This window comes from Carcharhinus amblyrhynchos, chromosome 8 (genome assembly GCF_965287045.1).
Source record: "Carcharhinus amblyrhynchos chromosome 8, sCarAmb.v2.hapA, whole genome shotgun sequence".
Lineage (NCBI taxonomy): Eukaryota > Metazoa > Chordata > Chondrichthyes > Carcharhiniformes > Carcharhinidae > Carcharhinus > Carcharhinus amblyrhynchos.
In genome coordinates, this window is record NC_137331.1 from 11,916,217 (window position 1) to 11,931,531 (window position 15,315).

At 41.4% G+C, this 15,315-nt stretch overlaps 1 protein-coding gene across 8 annotated transcripts in view; it reads left to right on the forward strand.

The window, feature by feature from the left end:
- LOC145346443 (cAMP-regulated phosphoprotein 21-like) overlaps positions 1 to 15,315 on the forward strand; it is a 374,167-nt gene that overhangs the window by 142,306 nt on the left and 216,546 nt on the right. The window lies entirely within an intron of this gene.

The following is a 15,315-nucleotide window of genomic DNA, read 5'->3' on the forward strand; positions in this document are numbered from 1 at the left end:
TTAAATGTTATATGACTGCAGCAAAAATAAAAAGAAGTCGGAAGCTGTAGGGTTATCTTTCTCCTTGTAGCTGTGAGTCATCCCTTGAAAGTGGATGAGGTGAGCTGCAGATGTATTTACAATTAAATGATCAACTTCCATAATATCATGTGCGGACACCCACACATTGCCTCTCTCTATTAAAAATAACGGCTGTGCATCTCCCGAGCGTTCAAATTAATTCCTGAACAAGGTCCCATTTATTGAATTCAGCGTTCCCGCTAACCTTTGTTGGAGTGCCGGAAGTGTGAGTTTAAATTTTTTGGCGCAGTTACAGGTATGCAGTAATTTAACTTCTTACTGTAGTTTACTGTACTTCTTACTGTAATTACTGTGGGCGGCACGGTAGCACAGCGGTTAGCACTGCTGCTTCACAGCTCCAGGGTCCTGGGTTCGATTCCTGGCTCGGGTCGCTGTCTGTGTGGACTTTGCACATTCTCCTCATGTCTGCGTGGGTTTCCTCCGGGTACTCTGGTTTCCTCCCACAGTCCAAAGATGTGCGGGTTAGGTTGATTGGCCGTGCTAAGAAATTGCCCCTTAGTGTCCAGGGACGTGTATGTTAGAGGGATTAGCTGGTATAATATGTAGGGATATGGGGGTAGGGCCTGGGTGGGATTGTATTCGGTGCAGACTCGATGGGCCGAAGGGCCTCTTTCTGCACTGTAGGTGTCTATGTTCTAATTTAAAGAGACAGACCTGTGTGCAGTCTGCATGGGGACTTCCCAGGTTGTTGTCCACGCAACTTAAAGGGAACATTGATTGAATTGCTTTAAAAGTCCTTAATTTATTTCAATTGTATTTATAATTATGTCATCTCGAAGCACTTGTCCTGTGCAGTTTGTGTTGATCATTTATGACCTTATTTTGACATGTACCAAAGCAGTTCGCTGGTTACCAGTGTCATTGGGTGATGACAGGTATATGTGGGATATTGAAGATGAAAGTTTAAAAACTGCGGGCCCCAAATTCATCATTTTTCTGATGTACTCCAAACAGAAGTGTGGTGCAGGGAGCAGACATCAGTGCAGGATCAGCATGGGCTGCATGGATTCTTACAAGGACAAAACCTCCATTGCCCCTTATAGCAGTACCCTGATCAGAAGGAATGAGGACTCCCAATGCAAGGAGGACCCATGTCCTTGGACCCCTAGAACCCAGTAAAGCTTTGCAGTTGACTACGCTCAAATGAAAGGAGCCTCTTGAAGGGTTGAAGTGAGGACCAGCGTGACGGTCCAGACCATTAAACCGGCCCACACCCCTGGAGACTTCTAATCTGCTTTTGGTTCAGTGAGGCCTCCTTACGAAGGCAGTCGTTTGAAGATGAATTTCAAGGTTGTTGGGTGGGTTTGTGAGTAGGAGATATACCCTCAAACCATAGCAAGAGGGATCACATTTCCTCATTGCTTCTGGTAGGCAGACGTGCTAGTCTACAACCCTCCAGTTTCAATGCTAATTTGGTGCCTCCCATCTTCACCCCCACCATATATACTCTGGGGCGGGGGCGGTTAGATGCAGGGTACTAGTAGAAATGATTCTGGTGTAGGTGGGAGTTCAGGCATTACATGTCTCATTACCAACTGATTGAACCAGACAGAAAGGAAGTGAAGAGAACTTCTTCACTGTGGAATCACCAACATTATAAACCCTCCCAAATGTGTAAACCTTTTAATTAAACACTTTACTGAGAAAAGTTTTGAAAATGATTTTGGGATATCCAGCAGACGAATATCCAGAAAAGCTGTGAAAAGTTGAATTCAGGAAGAGTTTAAGCGGCCAGATGGAATTTATTTGGAAAAAAATGGTTAACGAAAATTTATACCGAATTTTTACAGAGACCCACAAACCATCTGTGGCCAAAGTAAGATGTTTATTGCAACAGTATTTCTTTAAACCCTATCTCGTTACCTTCATCCCTCTCATATCATCCACACCCATCCTTTCTTCCAATGCCATCCTCACCTCCATGTTCCCACTGTTGCCCCCCCATGCTAGCCTGCTAGTATATGAGCTCGGGACTGGGGGCAGGGGAGGAGGGATTTGGAAAAGCACCAAATTAGCATGAGCCTGGTGGGTTCTGCACCAGTACCTCCTGCCTACCAAAAGCCACCAGGAAATTTGGGCTGTCTGATACCAGTGTACAGTTCTGGTCACCCTATTATAGAAAGGATATTATTAAACTAGGAAGAGTGCAGAAGAGATTTACTAGGATGCTACCGGGACTTAATCGTTTGAGTTTTAAGGAGAGGCTGGATAGACTGGGACTTTTTTCTCCTGGACCATAAAACACTGATGGGTGATCTTAGAGGTCTATAAAATAATGAGGGGCATAGATCAGCTAGATAGTCAATATCTTTTCCCAAAGGTAAAGGAGTCTAAAACAAGAGGGCATAGGTTTAAGGTGAGAGGGGAAAGATACAAAAGTATCCAGAGGGGGCAGTTTTTTCACACAGAAGTTGGTGAGTGTCTGAAACAAGCTGCCAGAGTTAGTAGTAGCGACAATTTTGTCTTTTAAAAAGCATTTAGATAATTATAAGGATAAGATAGGTATAGAGGAATACGGGCCAAATGCAGGCAATTGGGATTAGCTTACGGGTTTGAAAAAAAGGATGGCATGGACATGTTGGGCCGAAGGGCCTGTTTCCATGCTGTAAACGCTATGATTCTATGACCAGACTTCTAAGACTCTCCCAGTCCCTCTCCCATGTCCCCGCCTTGTGTGCCGCTCTCTCTTCCCTCTTCCTCATGTCACCCCTCTCTACCCCATACTGCCAACTCCTTCCCCCGCTTCACCAATTCAATGCTGCCCATATGTCGATGGCCCCCATGCTATCCTCCCATCGCCATGCTGTCCCCCTCACTTTCCCTCCTCCATCCATCCCCTCCCATGCTGCTTACACATCCCACCCATGTTGTCTCCAATTCCTTCTCACCTCCATCATCTCCTCCCCCACCAAAACGGAAGTTCTTTTCAAGGCAATGAATAGTTTATACTAAGGGGGTCTTTGTGTCCTGGACAAGGTTATTTTGAGGAGAATTTCTAGGTTTATGGATATATTGTCCAGAATTTTCCCACCGTTCACGACCCACTGCCGCTGCAAGCGAGGACGGACAATTTGGGCTTAGCCAGAAAATCCCACTGTTAAAAGTTAAAGTTTTTATCATTACAAGTCACAAGTAGGGCTTACGTTAACACCGCAATGAAGTTACTGTGAAATTCCCCTAGTCACCACAGTCCGGCGCCTGTTCAGGTCAATGCACCTAACCAGCGTATCTTTCAGACTGTGGGAAGAAACCGGAGCACCCGGAGGAAACCCACGCAGACATGGGGAGAACATGCAAACTCCACACAGACAGTGATTCAAGCCGGGAATCAAACTCAGATCCCTGGCGCTGTGAAGTAGCAGTGCTAACCACTGTGGCACTGTGCTGCCCCTGGCATGAACAACTGGAACATTACACCCATTATGTCCCAGTAAAGGGTCACCAACAGACAGAACTGAAAAGGAACATTTCCAAGGATTGTGAATCTGTGGAATTCTTTACCACAGAGGGCTGTAGAGGCTGAGTTGTTAAGATGCTCAAAGCTGAGACAGATTTTTACTCAATAAGGGAATCACAGGTTATGGGGATAAGGCAAGCAAGTAGAACTGAGGATTATATCAGATCGGTCATTGAATGGCAGAGTAGATTTGATGGGCAGAATGGCCGACTTCTGCTCGGACATCTTATTATTTAGAAGGGAATTGGTTAATCATTTCAGAAGGAGACGTGTCTCTGTATTATGCCAAGGAGTACAGTTTGAAGCACTTTGGATTGCTATGAGGGCTTTAAAGGCAGTATATCCAATCGTTTTTCATTCTATATTCTGAAAAAGGATGGGAAACTGGTCATGATGGTGACTGGCATTGTACAAGACCAATGATACTGTATTTCTAGGACTTAAATGTTAGTACTATGCTATTTCCATAAAGTTTTAACACTGCAAAGGACACAAACATAGAAAAAACAAAGAAAAACTTGTTTTTATACGGCACATTTTACAACCTCGATGTTTTAAAGTACCTTTAAAGTGTAATCACTTCTGTAATGTGGAATACAAATGAAATTTGGAGCATTTTAAGGAAATGACTGTTGTATGGAGTAAGAATGTAAGAACTAGGAGCAGGAATAGGCCATCTGGCCCCTCGATCTTGCTCCGCTATTCAATAAGATCATGGCTGATCTTTTCGTGGACTCAGCTCCACTTACCCGCCCGCTCACCATAACCTTTAATTCCTTTACTGTTCAAAAATCTATCTATCTTTGCCTTAAAAACATTCAATGGGGTAGCCTCAGCTGCTTTACTGGGCAGGGAATTCAAAATCCTTTGGGTGAAGAACAACCATTTGGCTGGGAGGAAGGTAGAATGTGTCGAAAGTTTTGAGGGAAAGTGAATTTGAGATAAATTAAGAAATGAATAGGTATTTCAACAACCTTTCAGAATGTGGAAAAAGATAAATGAATGACTTTATTGTGAACCTGTTTTGTTATGATTTTTAGTGTGACAAAATCAACTGAGTCAAGTTGGCAGGATTTAAGTTAGAAATTTATCTTTACTTGCTGTCGAGGTCAAATGCTTCTGCGGTAACCTTTGCAGTCATTAAGTGCCCAATTATTTTTTAATTCATGGTGTTTTTACCTTTTGAGCTAATTGTTCTTGAGTGGAGGTCCTTAGCATTCCAAATAACCATTCAAAAAATTTATGATTACGTTAACTGTTTAAGATAGTTTAGGGCTTTCTGGGCATGTTTGCAGATGAAGCAAAATTACTTTTGTATCCATTCAAGATAAGCCCAGTTGGTTCAGTTGGCTAGGAGGCTGGCATGTGAATCAGATTAATGACATCAGCATGGGGCTTGAGTCCTGTCCCAGTTGAGTTAGACTTAGGGTCTGCCTCCTTGCTCTACCCTGAGTAGAACAGTCATGACACTTTACCACAGTTCAACAAATAATCACCGGCCTTTGGGCAGGGAACTCAAGAAGCAGACACGTCTCACATGGGATTTTGGATGTCCTTGGCTTCAGTGCCTGTGCATCTACTTGTAATTGACAGCTTCAGGTTGAAAGAATTTAAGAACACAGGAAACCTGGCATGCAAAGTTCTCTCCCTTCATGCACAAAGATTAGTTTATTTACTAGTGTCACAAGTAGGCTTACATTAACACTGCAATGAAATTACTGTCGTCCCTTTTCGGGTTGCCATTTAAAAATGGCGGCCTGGTCTTGGAACAGAGGGGCTGGCCAGCAATTTGTCCGCTATGAATAAATTAGCATCCATCATTGTGGGATACGATCATCTGGGTTCACTTGCCTTAGCGTCCTCACCGGTTGTCACTGGTGAAGCCCCCATTAACTGGGCCCTGATATGATAGCCTCGCCAATGGAAAGGCAGCCACTGAGGCCTCCCAGGAGACTGGGGACAGAGGGTTGCCCCTTGGGCAGTGTCAGCCTGGCACACTGGCAGTGCCTACCAGGCACCAGCTAGTGCCAAGAGGGTAGGGCAAAAGGGGGAGGTGGGGAGATGCACGCCCTGCAGCCAGTGATTAGGGGAGTGGGGGAAATTGCATACTCTGTAACTGGCGATCCACCGTGGGGGTGGGGTGGGGCGGGGCGGTGATGATCAATCGGGCCTGGGGTGGAGAGCGATCAGTCAGGTGGAGGGGGCTGGGGAGTGAAAGCGGGAGGTGGGTGGCCAGCAATAACAGGGTTGGGTGCCTGACTGATCTCTCTCTCTACTGTTGCACAGAACAGAGAGATCTCTATGCGTGCACAATGGTGCCCTCTGGTGTCGGCTGCAGGTTTTTAGGTGAAGTTCGGCCCTGCTCCCTCCTCCTCCCCCTTGTGGCAGGGAACAGATCTTATTTCATTTTTTGCTTAGTGTGTAGTAACATTGGATTTTTAACTTGGCCAAAAAAAATCAGTGCAATTCTCTCCCACTTTCATGTTCATTCAGTACTTAGAATTTATTTGGTAAGATTGCCCTCAGTACCTTCACATTCAACGCAACTGGAAAAGAGACAATTGAAAGTTCCTCGGGTTCTTCAAAACGGTTCTAATTATCTACTTGGGTGGTTAGCACTGCTGCCTCACAGCACCAGGGACCCCGGTTCAATTGCTGTCTTGGGGCACTGTTTGTATGCAAGCTGTACATTCTCCTCGTGTTGGCGTGGGTTTTCTCCAGGTACTCTGGTTTCCTCCCAGAGTCCAAAAAAACATGCTGGCCAACTCATTGGACATGGTAAATTCTCCCCTAGTGTGCCCAAACAGGCACCGGAGTGAGGCGACTAGGGGATTTTCACAGTAACTTCATTGTAGTGCGAATGTAAGCCTACTTGTGACACTAGTAAATAAACTTTAACAATCAACATTGAAAAAATTGTAAGAACAGTATGATGTGCAGATTATTGTCAACCATTCCCTAATGTGGAAGATAATATATGTGATTAAAAAACTGGGTTCCAAGGGAAGGTGGCAAATTGAATCAAAAATTGGCTCAGTAACAGGTAGGAAAGGGTTACAATTGATGGAAGACTGTTTCCAGTGAGGTTTCTCAAGGCTGATTGTAGTATAGATGCCTGATTTAGATTTATATGTGGGTGGTGTGATTGTGAAATCTGCCGCTGATACAAAAAATTAGCCATGAGGTTAATAGTGAGAAAGAAAGCTGTAGACTGCAAGTAGATATCAATGAACTGCTTAGATCTGGGCAAGAAGATGGCAAATAGAATTCAATTTGGGGAGGGCAAACAATACAAGCCAATACACAATAAATAATAGGATGCAGAGAGCGTAGAAGAACAAAAGAACCTTGGTGTACATGTCCATATTAGCTGAATGGGTAGATAAAGTGATTTAGAAAACATATGGGTTACTTTTCCTTATTATGTGAGGTATGTAATATTAAAGCAATTGTAGAGAACGTTAGTTTAAACTGCACTGCTGGTCATCACATTACAGTAGAATATGATCATATTAGAGACAGTGCAGAGCAGATTTATGGGATGTTGCCAAGAAAGGAGCCATAAGGAAAAATTGGAGAGCTGGGGCCATTTACTTTGGAACAGAGGAGGCTAAGGGGAGATTTAATTGCAATGTATACAATTAGAAGAGGGTTGATGGAGTAGATTGGAAGAGTGTATTGATGCTTGCAGAGATCAATAACTGGGAGGGACATAGATTTAAAACAATTGGCACAGTGGAGTTCAGAAGAAGCTTTCTGATTCAGTGAATAGTGGGATTCGCTATCTGAAAGCTGGTAGAGACAAAAACCCTCATTGCATTTAAAAGTTATTGAGAATTGCACTTGGAGGGCTGTAACCTGCAGGGTTATGGACCAACTGTTACAAGGAGGGTGGTGGTTAGGCTGGATATCTCTTTTTTGGCTGATCTAGGCATATTGGGACCGATGGCTTTATTCTCTGCTGTAAATTTTCTATGTTCCTATGTTGGCTGATGCTTCTGTGACATCCAAATAATGGCAAAACATGCTTTATGAATGATGGTTCTGTGGCTTAGGGGGCACGGTAGCACAGTGGGTAGCACTGCTGCTTCACAGCTCCAGGGTCCTGGGTTCGATTCCTGGCTCGGGTCACTGTCTGTGTGGAGTTTGCACGTTCTCCTCGTGTTTGCGTGGGTTTGCTCTGGTTTCCTCCCACAGTCCAAGATGTGCAGGTTAGGTTGATTGGCCATGCTAAGAAATTGCTCCTTAGTGCCCAGGGATGTGTAGGTTAGAGGGATTAGTGGGGATAATATATAGGGATATGGGGGTAGGGCCTGGGTGGGATTGTGTTCGGTGCAGACTTGATGGGCCTCTTTCTGCACTGTAGGGTTCTATGGTACCTGGATTCTTGATTTTAGAACGGTTATAATGGATTCGCAAGCAGCAAATGTATTGCTATTTTTCAAGGAAGGAGGGGGAGAGAACAAAGGGAACTATGAGGCCAGCCAATTAGCCAGGCATCAGTTGTCAGGAAAATGCTGCAACTTGTTATTAACGAGCTGTAAACAAGGCATTTAAAACATTATAATATAATCAGACAGAGTTTACGTAGTTTCATGAAAGAGAAATCACCTGACAAGTTTGTTTTATTTCTTTTGAGGATGCAACCAGCAGTGTCGATACCCATTGATGAAGTATATCAGGATTTCCAAAAGACATTTGATAATGTAGTGTAGGAAAGGTTGTTACACAGGACAAGAGTTCATGATAATAAACTAGCATGGATACAAGATTGGCTAACAAAGCTGAATGTAGGGATAAATGGGATATTTTCAAGTTGGTAGGCTATAATTAGTGAGTGCCACAGGTATCAGTGCTGTGATTGTAGTTATATACAATCAATATTAGTAACTTAGATGAAGGTACTGAGAGTAAAGTATCCTGATTTGTAGACGATATAAAACTAAATAGCATAGTAAGCTGTGAGGAGAACACAAAGTGACTGCAACGGTGTATAGATGGTTAGGTGAGTGGGTGATAAATTGGGGAATGGAATATAAGATTGACAAAACTGAGGTTATTCAGTTTGATAGGAAGTGTACAAAATCAGAACTAGAGGGCACAGTTTCAAGATAAGGGGGGGGCAGTTTAGATCAGAGTTGAGGAGGAACTTCTTCACTCCAAGGGTGGTGAATCTCTGGAATTCTCTGCCCGTTGAAGTGGTGGAGGCTACCTCGCTAAATATTTTTAAGACGCGGGTAGATAGGTTTTTGACAGATGAGGGAATTAAGGGTTATGGGGAGAAGGCGGGAAAGTGGAACTGATCCACTTCAGATCAGCCATGATCTTACTGAATGGCGGGGCAGGCTCGAAGGGCTAGATGGCCTACTCCTGCTCCTATTTCTTATGTTCTTATTTATTTAAATGGCAAGAAACTTTCAAATGTTACAGTTCAAGGAGTCTTGGATGCCCTCATATGGGAAGTACAAAAAGTTATACTGATCCAGCAATCAAATTTGAAAGCAAGTTTCATGGTTACCTTTATTAGAAGGGGGTGGGGTAGAAGTGTAACAAAGTCTTGCAACAATTACACAGGACTTTGGTGAGACTGGGAAAGAACTGTGCACAGGTTAGACTTCCTCATTTAAGATAGGATATACTTGCCTTGGAGGGCTGTAAAAATCAATAAACTAGATTGATTTCAGAGATAAAAGGATCGTCCTATAAGGAATAGTTGAAAGAATTGGGCCTAGACTCAAAAAGATTTTAAAAGTGATCTCATTGAAACTTACAAGATTCTGAAGAAGCTTAAAAGGTGAGATAACGAGAGATTTTTTTCCCGCGGCTGGTGAATCGAGAGCGAGGGAGCATAATCTCAGGATTAGGGGTTAAATGTTTAAGACTAAAATTAAAAAGAATTTCTTCGCTTGTAGGGTTATGCATCTTTGGAATTCTATATCCTAGAGTTCTTAGCCATTTACAACTGACACCAGTTGGGTGTAAATTCAGTCCAGTAGCTATTTTATTTACACTACAGTTGTATGGTTTATTTAAATTTGACATTTTTTGTCCTATTTGCTGTTTATTTTATGAATATTTTTAGAGATCCATTCTCGAATACTAACATCCCTAAGCTGAACAAGTCCTGGTCATTCACATAGAATAAGAAATCCCACAATCCGAATACTGATTATTCCTCGAGGATTACACTACACACTTTCTTCTGGTCAGGATAATATCTGTTCATCACCATGCTCCACCTCTTGGACAATTTTTTAAACCCAAGTTATGGAAGTGTTTTTAATCCCTAATACTTTTCTTTTTTGAATTTGCCTGTTGTGTGATACTTTGGCAAAAGTATCACATAACCTATGGAAAGTTCAAATGTGCATCTACTGTGATACCTTTGTTAATCCTCACTGTTACAAAAACAACAATTTTGTATTCTATAACACCTTTCAGTAAAACACCTCAAGGCATTTTCAAAGGAGCATTATAGACCAAAATATGACACTGAGTTGCATAAAGTGTCATTAAGTCAGATGACCAAAAGCTTGGTCAAAAAGTGTGGTTTAAAATGTGTCTTTGATGAGGAAAGTGAGGAGCAAAGTTGTAAGGAGTGTTTTCCAGAGTTTAAGGCTCCCAAACTGGATAGGAAGATCCTAAAATAGAACCCTGGCTCAAGAAACCGTAACTTTTACTTTTTTTTAGAAAATGTGGAGGAACAGAGTCACAGGACTGCTAATTCATTTTAATAGCAAGAACAATAACATTTATTAAACATGAAAATATTCTTTTATTTCCCCCCTTAGTTTAACAAATGCACACAGATGTTGGGGTTAACATGAATTACAATGTATATCTTAAGCTACAATGGTCTTAGTAACACCAAATTCCTTTAAACGCACAAGTTGGCTGAGGTCAAATACAAACTCTTCTCAAAACCCAAGTAAATATGTTTGGGTGTCTTTTCAAAATCAGTCCAGATTGTCACATGAAAGTTTCCATATTCCAAAAACACATGCCCTAAAATGTCTTTCTACAACAATCCTTTCCATCAGCAATTTGCATTCTGTATTCCAATCCAGATTTTCTAAATTACTCTTTCAGATAAAGCCTCCACTCAACTTTTAACAACTAATTCAATATCTAGGTTTTATAACTCCTCCTTCAGAATTTCTTTGTCTTGACTGCTATATAACTGTTCAGACTTGATTTAACTCTTGATTTCCAGACTATATTAAAACGGTGTCAAACCTTTGATTTACCTCTGAAGTCTGCTTTCCCATTTTATTCTCATGACTGCAACTGTCTCTTTAACTCAGGACACTTTGTTTGCTTTTCCCCCTGAATTCTCCCAAATAGTACATTAATCTCTGGTTCTCTTAACTTCCCCTTTGTCCAATTCTCTGATTATCTGGACTCTATCTGGTTCTTTAGAAGTCTGCCTCTTTACAGTCTTTCTTCTCCTGCCAGAGTTAGAATCATAGAATCATAAAATCCCCATGGTGCAGAAGAAGGCCATTCAGCCCATTTGAGATTGCACTGACATTCTGACAGAACATCTTACCCAGACCTACCCCCTGCTAATCCCCTAACCTTCATTAAGGAGCAATTTAGCATGGCCAGTGCACTTAACCTGTGCATCTTTGGACTCTGTGTGGAAACCGGAGCACACAGGGGAAACCCATGTAAACATGGAGAGAATGTACAAACTCCACACAGATAGTCATCCTAGGCTGGAATCAAACACGGGTCCCTGACGCTGTGAGGCAGCAGTGCTAACCACTGCGCCAACGTGCTGTTGTTCACTCCCTGGTATACTATCTTAACTGCAAATAAAATCAGCTAAAAAATAAATTCAAAAGGCTTCCTACATTACAAGGCCCCCATATGTTAGGCAACCACAAGTAATTAAAGAACAAAGAACAACACAGCCCGGGAAACAGGCCCTTCGGCCTAACGAGCCCGCGCCGCCATTTCAACATTGTGAATCCCCTCTTCCACCCATGACCCAAGTCTGCCAGCCTCTATTTATTCTTCACACTGTAACTCTCTCTAAGCACAATAGAAACGTGATTGGAATTGAAACCAACACCCACACATACAGACACCTTTGTTCAGCATGAATCTAATTAAAAGTTTCACTTTTCCAGACACAGAAACATTAAATTAAACCCACTTAAAATTATACCTTATTTTCAATGTGAGCATAATTTCTTTAAAAATACATTTTTGTCCTGACAAGGCTGAGGCAATTTAAAGCCCTGTCATCAATGCTGATGTCATTAAATTCAGGGATGTGTAAGGGGCCAGAATTAGAAGTGTGTCTTTAATGTTAGATATGATTCCATGATTGGGCAGCACTTGTTGAGCAATCCTGAGTGTGCTAATAGCTACACAGGCCGCCAATTTAAAACAGCCAATTTGAGCTTGTAACATTGCTCATTTATGCTTGGGAGAAGTGACATTCAGACACAGGGACCTGTTTGCTACAAACAAATATTTTCCATCTTATCACCAATGTCTCCCCAGAGCCTGGGGCACCATTACTTTCCTCATGACAACGCCTCAGCCAATCAGAGTCCACTTGCCAACCAATCAGCACACTTTTGTCCTGGAGTATAAATCGCTGTGATTTTTTTTTGAAATTTGGCATTCTTGCGTTTGTCCTGATACGTGCCAGACAGAAAAAGCTTCAGCAACATGTCTCCTGCTTCAGAAATAAATTTGTGTTAAAGAAATAAATGCTCGGTGCAATTTACACTCATCAAAAGCCTTCTGTGTACTTGCATAGCTGATGCAGACGTTATTTCCTGGGCTTCTTCCGTGACAATGGTAGAATGTGCTAGCAGCCCACCTTGCAGCTGTCTCTGCATTTTAGACAGATGGCTGCCTTCATCCGTTTTGACAGAAGCAAAACCTGATTATGTCTAAGTGCCTCAAAATTAGCAACAGCTTCATAACTATTTTCTCAATTGTTTGCTGTTCCAAATGCAAGTGTTACTTCAGGATGTGCTCAGTGAGGTATTTCGCATACTGTACCGCTGATTGATTTCTGTCAGATCGTGGAGTGAAAGAATTAATCAGAATGTCACCAGATTGGAATCAGATTTTGCCTTCATTCTTTAAACACTTTGACTTTTTGACTCTAAAATAGGAAGCAATTTACAAAGTGCAAAAAAGGTATATTTTTAAGCAGTTTGCTCATAAAAAGATGGGTCTGGTGTTAGACAGTCATTGGTGGATCCAGTATCTGGGTTGGGCATCATTTCTGCTTTTCCTTTTGGGAATGATCATATTCCACAGCATGTAGTTTACTAGTCTTGAAACTGCTGGAATATATAAAGCTATCAGGATATATCATGATAACAGGTATGAAATAATTTCAACATATTTTAACTTAAAATGTTGTGGCAGGCTGGTATGAATGCAGAATCTACTGGAAGTAACAATGCCCCTGGAGTAAGGTTTAAATAGGTTTTAATAAATGATTTGTAAAACATAGCCGCCTTGCATTTCCGAGACCATCAGACGGATGAGAAATTTTAATTGTAATTTTGTTTTGTATTAATATAGTGGCACCATTTTCCAGGAAGATGAGACAAGTTGGCATTAGTTTAAATTATTGTTCCATTGACAATTTCTTTCATATTTCTTTTTAGTTGTTCTTGACTATTCTTGAAATATATGGTGCAAATTCTAATGCACTGTGCCTGGGTACATAGAGTTTTTTTTAATCAATTGCATCAGGCTATGTAATGGATTGATTAAATTAAAAAGCTGCATTTTTTTTAATACATATTTTAGTTGCTTTATGTTGCACCTGTAATGGGAACATTTTTTTTACCTGTTTAGTTTAGTGAAATGCAAACATTTTGAGTGCAAGTGTTCTTTGTTATAGATCATATTAAAGGTGAGATTTCTTTGGTCAATAATGATATCAAAAAGGCAAGATGAGTTAGCGCAAAGACAGGAAATCATTTTTTGTGTTCAATTTTGTCCTGTTACTTTTCTTGAATGCTATCAGGATACATTTTTTCATGTATAGATACTCTGCAAACTCCTTGAAGTGCAACCACGTTGTATCCAGGTAAAATTAGTTGTCATTCACTGAAATAAGGATCATCTTGGCTCAGTTGACACAACTTGTGTGGAAGTCAAAAAGGTGTTGACTTAAAGCCATCCCAGAACTGAAAGGCATAACTGAGGCTCACAGTTCAATGGTATTCTGAGGGAATGCTGAATTATTGAAGGTGCTGACATTCAGACAACATCCCATAGATTCCCTACAGTGCAGAAGGAGGCTATTCAGCCCATCAAATCTGCACCTTCAAAACAGTAATCTAACTAGGCCCACTTCCCCAACACCCTGCATATTTACCATGGCCAATCCACTTAAAGTGCACATCTTGGGACATTAATGGACAACTTAGTATGGCCAACCTGCCCAACCTACACATCTTTGGATTGGGAAGAAACCCGAGCACCCAGAGGAAAGCCACGCAGACACAGGGAAAAAAAATGCAAACTTCACACAGGCAGTCATATAAGACTGGAATCAAACCCAGGTGTCTGGCACTGTGAGACAACAGTGCTAACCCAATATTAAATAGAAACCCTGTTTGCTGTTACGTGTTTGTGAAGGAGGAAACCTTTTCTTGTACTACACTTACAAGTAGTGGAATGAAGTGTTTCCTCTCAATTGACTTCTTAAATTAAAATATGTTGAAATTAGTTCATACCTGTTACCATAATATATCCTGATGGTCCGCTTTATATATTCCATTAATGCATTTAATTCAATGGACAGTCCCTAGCCATTCCATAGGGACATTACAAAATGACATTGAGAGATATTAGGCCAGGTGACAAGAACAGTGTGTGTAAGAAGTAGGTTTTAAAGAGTGTCTTAAAGTGAAGTAGAGAGGAGAGGTGTAGGGAGAGAATTACAAAGTTTGAGGTCAAGACCAATGGTGGAGCTATTGTAATTGGAAAATTACAAGAGGCCAGAATTAGAGGAGCGCAGATAGCTCGCAGGGTTGTGGGGCTGGAAGAGATTATAGAACTAGGGAGGCCGAGGCCATGGGAGGGTTGGATAACAAGGATGAAAAGATCAGGACATTGTGGACAGGGAGCCAACTTAGGTCAGTAAGCACAGGAAAGATAACAGGAATGGGACTTATCTGATGGAAGGTCAAATGTGGGAGATCAACCATGGTTGGATAGTTGAGTTTAGCAGTAATGAAGGTATGAATGAAAGTTTCAGGGGTGGGGGAGCTGTGACAGTTTAAGTCTTTAGCTTCTGCTGCAAATAGAAAAGTGCTGATGAAAGTTTTCTGCATTGATTGTAGATGAAGAACCTGTTCAAATCTATTGTATTCACTCTAATGCACAGAAGCAAACTGTACTGAGCAGTGTTACAATGCCAAGTAGGGTCTGTGACCCACCCATCTGTTTTATTGATCAAGTGTGCAGCCTAACTAAAATGGAAAATACTGTAGTTTTTATATATGTTATTATGGTTGCATAACTGATGATTTGCTCTATTCAGATGTTGACCAGTAATGTAAATTGTCTAACTTTATGAAAAGAAGTGTAGTGAAATGATAGTTACTGTGCCATGACCTACAGCTGGCGATCAGTTTTGTCACTGATTTTCATTCAGCACTTTTTCACTTACCTGTCTCCAGTGTCTTTATTTTATTTCCTATTGCTACAAGTCTTAACCAATAAGCATCGATCAAAGTGCATTGCCTAATCACTGTTCCAAAATGTAGTGCCGATTTTAATTTGAC